At 35.9% G+C, this 9,068-nt stretch overlaps 1 protein-coding gene across 2 annotated transcripts in view; it reads left to right on the top strand.

The window, feature by feature from the left end:
- The first annotated feature begins 7,022 nt into the window (after positions 1-7,022).
- The window catches only part of LOC129569161 (suppression of tumorigenicity 18 protein-like), a 21,158-nt gene continuing 19,112 nt past the window's right edge, over positions 7,023-9,068 (top strand). For both annotated transcript variants that reach the window (XM_055447712.1, XM_055447711.1), the window contains exon 1: positions 7,023-8,226. The gene's annotated coding sequence lies outside the window, so the exon portion shown is untranslated. The remainder of the gene's footprint in view (positions 8,227-9,068) is intronic.

The raw sequence follows: 9,068 nt of genomic DNA, 5'->3' as shown, positions 1-9,068 counted from the left end.
GAATTCAGAACAAACCTTGATATAAAATCCATTAATCTCATTCTGAACGCCATAAATTCAACGTGTCAAATGTGGCAAAATCCATTTAATTAATTCCGGGATGTATTAAGATAGGCATGATAAGGCGATAAGGTAAGCAATTCAAAATACTATTATGGTTTTTTTTTCGACACTCGATGCTCACTTGCGCGCATCAAAAGTATGCGAGTTAATATTTTTCCCTGCTAATTGTTTTCAAAATAAATATTAAAATGGAAAATTAGCTAAAACAACGGCTATGCGATAAATATTAAATGCCACACAAGTGAAATGAGGCACCGCGGTAACGGTGAATGAAAAAGAGCGGAAACGGTGATAACGGTAAGTGTGCTCGACTATCACATTATGGTCCTTTCGGCAATGGTGAAAAAACACCAACACATTGTTTGTAATGTTCGTTTTTGCAGTTAAAGGAAGCGCGGCGGCGTTGTGTAAACAGGATTTTATTTACCTACATTAACATGTGAAAATCAACAAAGAACTGCTTGAAAAGCCGTACTATTACTACACACGGCAGCAGCCAAACCACAGAATGGATTAACATAATTAAAGCGTTCTCATCTAAATGAGAGTGAACGCATCGCGAGCTTCCGAATCATTTGCATCAGATTGAATTTTATTAAGCAATTAACTGAATCTAAGTGTAAAAATCAGGAATTTCAAGCGCGTATTTATGCCAATACGTACAACCTGTTCCGTTCACCTTGTTTAAATCCGAGTGCTAGCGAATAAAGCTTTAGCCATTTTGACTGTGAGAAATTTTAACTGGAAATATTCTTGAATTAAACCACTACCAACTCTAACTAACTGCTTTTAGATGTTGACTTTTTATTTTACGGGTTTCATTCAGTGTTTTTGTTTGTGCTTTAGAATAAATGAAAAAGTTTTTTTCTCACTTTTCTACGTAGATTGATATTATCACCGTGAATAACATCAAAGACATGCTAAATGCAGAAACATTTTCTTCTTCGACATTGTATTTAAAAACTATCGGACCAAAAATAGCCAAGTTAAATAATAGCTTAATTGATTTGGAAATCAATCAACTAATGAATGAATCGGTTATAATCAAGTTGCAACTTTTTATTTTCGATCTCTGTGAAAAAAAAATAAAATCGAATAAAGTTGAATAAAGACTTCTCGGTGATTTTCACGCCACTGATGAGAGATAAGCTTGGCATCTGAAAAATAAAAATTTCCAATAACAACTGCCTTTGTCCAACACATTACTGTGTTTGTCTACCCATGTGCGAATATTGAAACTGACCAGTCAGTTAACTAATTTCGGACAAAAATTACTTACTTTGATTCACATTTCAGTAAAACGTGTAGTGTAAGTCTATCGAAGTTAACTGAAATCATTTAAAGTGACAAGTCAAAATAAATTGCTTATTTTGGGACAAAGTGATTTTCTTCATACAAAAACATAAATTCAATCAACTACAGTCAACTGGCTCTAAAGTCAGTCAGTCATTTTTTTTCTACACGGGCATTCCAATCTCATAATCATCGCTTTCTATCAATTAAATATTAAGAAAAAATCTACTTGGTATTTAAATCATTTTTCATTTTATTTTGAAAGGAATATCAAATACCACTTGTTCGGCAAGACTTACTTTTCAACATCTCACAGCTGTTTTTTTCATCTTATAATTTCTTCCGTGTTATTCCTCCCTTTGTTATCTGTTGTTTAGTTATTAAGACCGTCGGCAATTGAAATCGCTGACGCTTTGATTGGGCCATGATTCAAGGGGAGCGTTCATTGTTTGATATGCATGTCTATTCTGTAAATGCGTTTCCCATCCAATTTCACTTGTCTGTAATAAACATTGTTTATGTTAGATCGATTCGTATGGGTGCAGCGCAGCAATTGTTTTGAAAAGAAATTCAGTCATTTACGATATTTCCATTTTTTTCTTTGATTTCTTTTTTTAGAGGGTTAACATTTCCCACCGAAACATCCGATTTCAATGAAAACGAAACCGAAAATTTGAATCTATTTCTACCTCTAATTTCAAGCAAATAATTATTTTTCATTATAATGAAATTCGAAATTAAATACCTGAAAAATGCGGCACGAAAAAGATGTTTGAGAAAAATATGCAGCAAAATTTCAATTGAAAACATAGCAGTGGAAATTTTGTTTGCCGATTTTCGAACAATCTCTTTGAATCTGCGAAGATACACTTATTTTTTCGGCCACAAACTATTTTTCTTTAAAGAAATTTAATACAATATTTGATCATTTTTAAGTTTGGTGGGTGTTTAAAATATGTTTCTTCTATGAAACGATACATACGTATAGGTACCGCAAATCAGATTGTATAAGCTCGATTGGATATTTCTTTATAATTTATTGATTTTTCATCCTCTAGAAGTATTGGTTGGATCGTGGTTCAAAATGATACACGAAATGGAGCTCTTATCTTACCCATGAACTTAGCCTGTAAATTTTTGCGAATGAAATTGGGACGAAAAATATCAAGTTGTGTCAACGTCCCTGTGAAAACTGCACAAACTAATTCATCCGAAAGTTTTGTTCAGCCAGACGCCGTGAATTAAAGTGTTTGCCGCATTTCAGCGAAAACTCTTGATCATTACTTTGCCGTTGAAATATAGGCCAGAAATGAAGTTTTCATTTCTCGCTCTCTCTCTCTCTCTCTCTCTTTCGCTCGCAAAGTCTTCTTCTCGGGTGAGACTAATCGAAGTGTCAAAAAGCGCGCCGTTGCCGCCGCCACGCCACTGCGATTGTTTGTGCTGTCTTTATTGCCGTTCTTTGGAAAACTAACTTTGGCGGAAAACCGAAATTAAGAAAGAAGTTATGACCTTGAATTTAGACCAAACAAAACACTTCGCAAACAAGAAAGAGAAAGCTGAAAAAAAGTTGGAAGAAAACAATAAAGAACAAAAAAGTGAAAAGTTGGAACTTGGAAGTGGAACACAGTTTGTGTTTGTGTGTTTTTTTTTTCTACTCTCTTTCTGTGTTGGGTTGGCTCTGTCTCATGAATGAATATTCCCTTTTCCCAAGTTACGCTAAACAACAAACTTTCACGCAAATTTCCCCAAAAATCAACGAAGACAGACACACCGAGTGAGAGAAAGGAAGACGAAAAAAAAAACCATACCGAAAACTTTTCCACAATTTCATTTTCTTTTCCAATGGTTTGTTGAGTTGACGCAAGTCTTTGTTACTTCAATTTTTGAAAGTGAAGTTTTTGCCCGTTAATGGCTTTAATTTTTAATCAACACACACACAAAAGTCTGCGCGCAGTCTGGCACACGATAGCAAAATCGATTTATAGGTAAGCGTTAAAAAGGACAATGACTTCCTCATCGCATTTGACAATGGCAGCCAGTAAACTAATTAGAAGAACTCTTGAAGTTATGATGTTGATTCCAAGTTATGTTTGTTGTGGTGAAACCGATTCAAACAAACATGATTTATCCGCATCAAAAAAAGAGACAAAGTATCAGTATGAAATGCGTACGATGAATGAACGGATTCTTTGAAAAGCAATTAAAAAGTCTTCGCTCGAAGTCGATGAACCCATGGCAATCATCATTTGCGAAAAACTTTTTTTATAATATAATTTGCGTAAAATTAAGAGAAATCTCAAGAACTTTATTCAGGAGTTGTGATCTTAAACCAATTATTTTTTATCTTCCTGACCTCTGGCAGTGAAACGTGTGGAAAAATCAATGAAAATGCAACAAATTCAATCAAACTGATTCAAACACGCAATATTTGACCTGATTTTGACGACAAACAAAATGCGATCCAAATGAAGCATGTGCGCATAATGTGTTTTTTACTTCTATTTTCGGTCAATGTTCTAATGTTTTTCGGAAGGGAAATTTTGGCAAGAGTTTTTGTCATAAATTTGTTTCGAGTATGTATGTACGGAAGGTTCATTTTAAAATTCAGTCAATGGGGTTTGAACGAAACGGCGGCTCTCCCTCGTCGGCTCATGACACATATATTCACAAATATCCAAAACGAATTCAAGTAGCGGTTATTGCACCACATGTTTATATTCTCTTGTTTGGAGTGTGTCTGCACACAATGCGTAAAGTTCAATCGAAACAAGAACTCACCCTAGTTTTGAAGTGTATTTAAATAAGTGGAAGTAGGTTACTCCTCGACTATTTCATGACCATAAGCTAAAATAAGAAAATGTTCATGAACCTTTTCTCGAGCAATTGTTGCTTGTGATTCTTTCCTCTCTTACAAATGAATTTTTTCTCAGTGAGAAAAAAATCAATTAATTCGCATTGCCAAGAAAGAAAAAAACTAATTAGTCTCTACCGGTGTTGCTGTTGCATGCGCGCATAACTTACATCGAGCGAAATGAACACCTACTCGTCCAATTATGCAAATTCGTTTCTGTCGAAAATTTCACGCTTCTTGATGCCGAATAACAATGAGCTGAACTGGAAGGGAAAAAAATACGCGCGCGTCAACAAGTTGCAGATTCATTACATATTCCCCCATGCACATACATATATTAAGCCGGGAAAAAGTGTAATTTTTTTTTATTCCAGCTCGTTCAAAGGGCATGCATTAAAATATCATATCATTTATCTAAATTTTCATCACCTCTCACTCTTTGGCGGACACGCTCGGTGGTGTCATGAAAAAAAAAAATCTGACAAATATTTATTTGACCATCAGGAAATGGCCGTTTTCCTGAAAAATTAAACAGTATTAACACACATGATTTTTATGCATGCTACTTTTTCCATTAGCATTTTATACTTTGCGTTTGGATTTTATCCTAGAAATTTATGCTCAGGCCGTGAAACAATTCGTTTGCTGCTTGGCATAAATCCATTGTTTTGTTTGCCGTTTATTGGGTGTTAACCCCAATTTTCTTCTGCATAATAAATTAGACCATGGTCTAGCTTCATATTTTGCTGGTCGTCGTAAAAATTATGATATTTCCCTTGAATAGCAAATAGAAACAATAAATTTTTATTCAAAGCGCACGATTACATATTTATAGTGTGCTGCGAATAAAAAAAAAATCAGTGTTGGTGGCTGAAAATGACTATGAGATACTATAAGATGGTTACCCGTCTGCAATATGACCAAGAAGATTTATTTACTTGTAATCAAAAAGAAGGAGATGTTCACATAAAATATTGATCTGGCGGATTTTTATGAATCTCCTCTAAATGCTTGCTATAAAAACCAAAATCGACGACATTCTCAAAAGATTACCACCAGTGTTTATCATTATTTACGGCCGCAAATATATTTAGTGGCAAAAAAGAGCATTTCAAAATTTATGCCAATTCTGAATGGGTGAATATTACTGCCAGTATTTGTTGTCATCATTTGAATAAAATTGCGGTAAATAAAATGAGCTTATTGCGGGGAATGAATCATTCGAAAAGCAGCCGTTTTCGAAGACCACAAAATGTGCACTTTGTTTTATTTTCGCATAGGCGCAGCTCATGGATGTGGGTATTTTTGTTTGTCGTTTCAAAAACTACAAATGGCTTTTGAACGGAACGAGCGTTTTGAAAAACGTTTTGCAATAAAAAAATGAAATTGTCTGTTTTTCCAAAACAGTCGTAATTTGGTTTTAGCGTGAAAGTACATGAAATACTAAAATTTTCGGCGGTAAGAATCAAAGTTTTCAAAATAAGAACCAATTCATTTTATTCATTTGATTTGTTGAATTCAAACACGAAATCGGCACCGAAATCGATATCATTCCAATGGCTGCGAATTCCAGTGGAAATCGGTTTTGTAGGCGAGTGCAAATTGGCGATTCAAAAGAGCGGAAAATGATAAAATGTTTGTGTTATCAGCGCCAGTGGAAGCGAAGCACTGATTCGTATAGGCGGCGCAACATTATCAGAATCCTATAGCTCCACTGTGTATTATGGGAAAATATTCAATTGGACATGTGGGTGCGCGTTCTACGTTGGCGCAGTGAAAAAAAATCGTTCGTGTATACATGCACACATACTGATGCAATGACAACAACAACAATCCAAAGCGAGAAAAAAATTCGAATGGGAAAAAAGTGCTCTGTGAAAAATGTCGATGCGAAGAAATGAAGGCAGTGGAAAAAATCGTAAACAGAATTTGAGACGGAAAAAAATCGTGTCTGTGGATTGGTGTAAGAAAACGTTGAGCCAAGACCCAATACCATTACCATGGCAAATTCATTCCCCACTCAATGCTTTCAATCGAAACATTTCGGTGTTGTATTTTTTCATCTCTCGGTCTGACTAATTCTGCTTTTCATATTTCATTCTGCAGCGAACATTTTTCCTCGATAAATTTTCATTCTGCTGAAGCTCCGTGTCACAAGCACACAGAGCTCGTGTTTTGTGTATGTTAGTGTGTGTGTGTGTGTGTGTGTGTGTGCATGGAAAAATTTCGTTCGACACAGAACAACAACAGAAGCAGCAACTGCTGGATGGAGTGAAAGAGCGAAGCCGAAGTTTTGTTGGGCAAAAGAAAGAAATTTCGGCAAGAGAAAAACGGCAACGTCAGCGCGACAGCCAAAGATCTACCAAAAACGAAGACAATGCCACATTTTCTATACATAACCATTTTCTATGTAGTATATTATTTAAAAAGAATGACCGCCCAGACCTCATCAGACGTTGGAATTTTTTCTTCTTTGCCATCGTAGTCGTTGTCGTCGTCGTTTTCGAGCGTCGTGTACATCGTAGCTAAATGGATTCGCACAGATAAATCGCTATTGCACCAGCTATGAAAATAGATGTGACAAGACGCTTTTGCACAACATCACCAACAAGCTCATTCTATACATATATATAGAGAGAGAGAGCGTAGTCGACTTGGTCGGTTGGTGAGCTTTCCCTGCGAATGGTAGCGTTTTCTTTTCTTTTCGGTCCCATTCAGTGCTTTTCTCATTTCTTTTGCATTTTCTTCGTATGGCTCGTTCGAAAAATTCAATTCGGCTTTAGTTGTGTGCAAATTGTGTGGATGACATGGCGAATTGTGTGTGAGTTGAATTTTTGGGGATTTTCTAGTGTGGAGTGTGTTGAGAGTTCATTTGTGATAGTAAATAATGGCAGGCTGATTGCAGTGCTGCTGCTGCTGCTGCTGCTGTGTGTCGTTGTGCTTATATGTATGCAGTGCTCATTTGTGTCACGACTGTCTCCTTTGTATATCTTTTCCAATGCCGACGTATGCGTGTATAGATTGTAGATTCTAGTTTAATTTTCATCGCATTCGCACACATTCGTCGATTCGTGTGCATGGTGAAAATCGAACTTTTGGGAAAACTCATCCACTACTTTTGCTGTGCATCGTCGACAGTTAGTCGCGTGAACATTTTACACGAGAATATAACAAGTAAGACAGGTGAAGATCGAGCGTTTTGTTTCGAAGAATTTCTTTTCGTTGTTTTTTTTTCTCCGGGAACCGTAAACGTTTTTACTGTTGTTGTAGCTGTCGTTGTTGTCGTCGTGTACATCTCATTGGCAACATCACACTGCCGTTGCTAGTGCTCTACTGCTGTCAACATTCTCATTATTATTATCATCGTTTGTTTTTGTTTACTTCCGCTTTTAATCCTGCTCGCGCGCGCATTCAAAAACTCATTTATATCATTTGTGTGAGAAGGTTTTCGGACTTGCATCCATGGTGACACCGACACAATCTTAATGATTTTTTCGATGTAATGGATACTAGTGTAATTATGTACAAAAGCACGTGGTGAATTTTCTGCATGAAAAATATCTCTCGATTGATTTGTGTCGAGCGAAAAATAGCGAAAATTAACATGTTGATTTGAAGAAAAAAAAAACATAAAGACTAATGGTGAAAATGGCAATTCATACCCATTGACAGACGATTAAATGTTTACCGTTACCGCTAATGTGCATTGATTTGCAGGAAATTACAAACAAATTTTGGCGGCGGGGAGACCAAACAAAAAATATCGCATGTTGTCACGAAGTGTATTACAACTGTAATTTATGTGCTAGCGATTAAATTACCACGAAGAAAAATCCCGAAATTCTAAGTGACGTGAAACAAATCCAAAAAAAAAAACACACACTAGTTCGGGTTTTTTTTTAGCCAAAAGTGATTGAAAAGTCAAAACAAATAAAAAAGGTGCAGAAAAAAAGTAAACAAGAAAAAATCGAGCAACCAAAACAGCAATCAACACACGAGAGATTCGGTTGATTTGGAGGGTAAACTAAAAAATTACTCTTTGATTTGTTGTGCCATTGTTTACATGTCAATAATTATATATTCGTGCGAGTGCGACGTGGTTGCGATGTGATTTTTTCTTCTGTCAGACGTCGATAGAAGCATGTAATAATAATATCACATAAATAAAAAGACTTCATCAAATCGACACAAGGGCGTAAGTAGAAGGAAAAAAATTACGATTTCTTCCATCAAAAGCCTTCAGTAAAAAAAAAATACCAGTATTTGTAGCTGAAAAAATATGTTTTTTCGCCGAAACAAATACAAGGATTTTCCCATTCGTTCTCAATTATCAAAAAGAAAAGTATGTGCGCCAATGTAATTATTGCTTGTAAGCGGAAGCAACGCGGTATATAAGTAATTTTGATACGTTTTCACCGATTGGTCTTTAATTTTCGATTAAAATTTAGAACTACGCAGTCGAAGGACTGAAACCAGTAAACAACTTCAATACCATGATGGTCGATATTTATCAACAACAACAACAACAGCAGCAAAATTGTTGCTATTTGAGCGAACACCAAGACAGAAAAATTCGATCTGATTGTTTGCATCAATTTGAAATTGCCTAATGAATGTTTGTGTATGATTTTTAACGTACGTTCCCGCTTCAATTCAGCCGAACCGGTTGTTTTTCGTGTAGAGAGCCCGTTATGAAGCTGATTTCCATTTGAGATAGACCATATTGAGTTCGGTGCAATGGCAGGCACGGATTTATCTGCAAATAACGAAAACTATTTTAAAACCGCATGCGAATTTTTAATCTGGAATCTATTGAGAGAGAGAGAGAGAGAGAGAGAGAGAGAGAGAGAGAGAGAGAGAG

The sequence above is a fragment of the Sitodiplosis mosellana genome, unplaced genomic scaffold, assembly GCF_009176505.1.
Source record: "Sitodiplosis mosellana isolate CC-2019 unplaced genomic scaffold, AAFC_SMos_1.0 Smas_scaffold_30, whole genome shotgun sequence".
Taxonomy (NCBI): Eukaryota; Metazoa; Arthropoda; class Insecta; order Diptera; family Cecidomyiidae; genus Sitodiplosis; species Sitodiplosis mosellana.
Note: the sequence above shows the minus strand (reverse complement) of the source record. Positions and strands in the feature narration are given on the sequence as shown.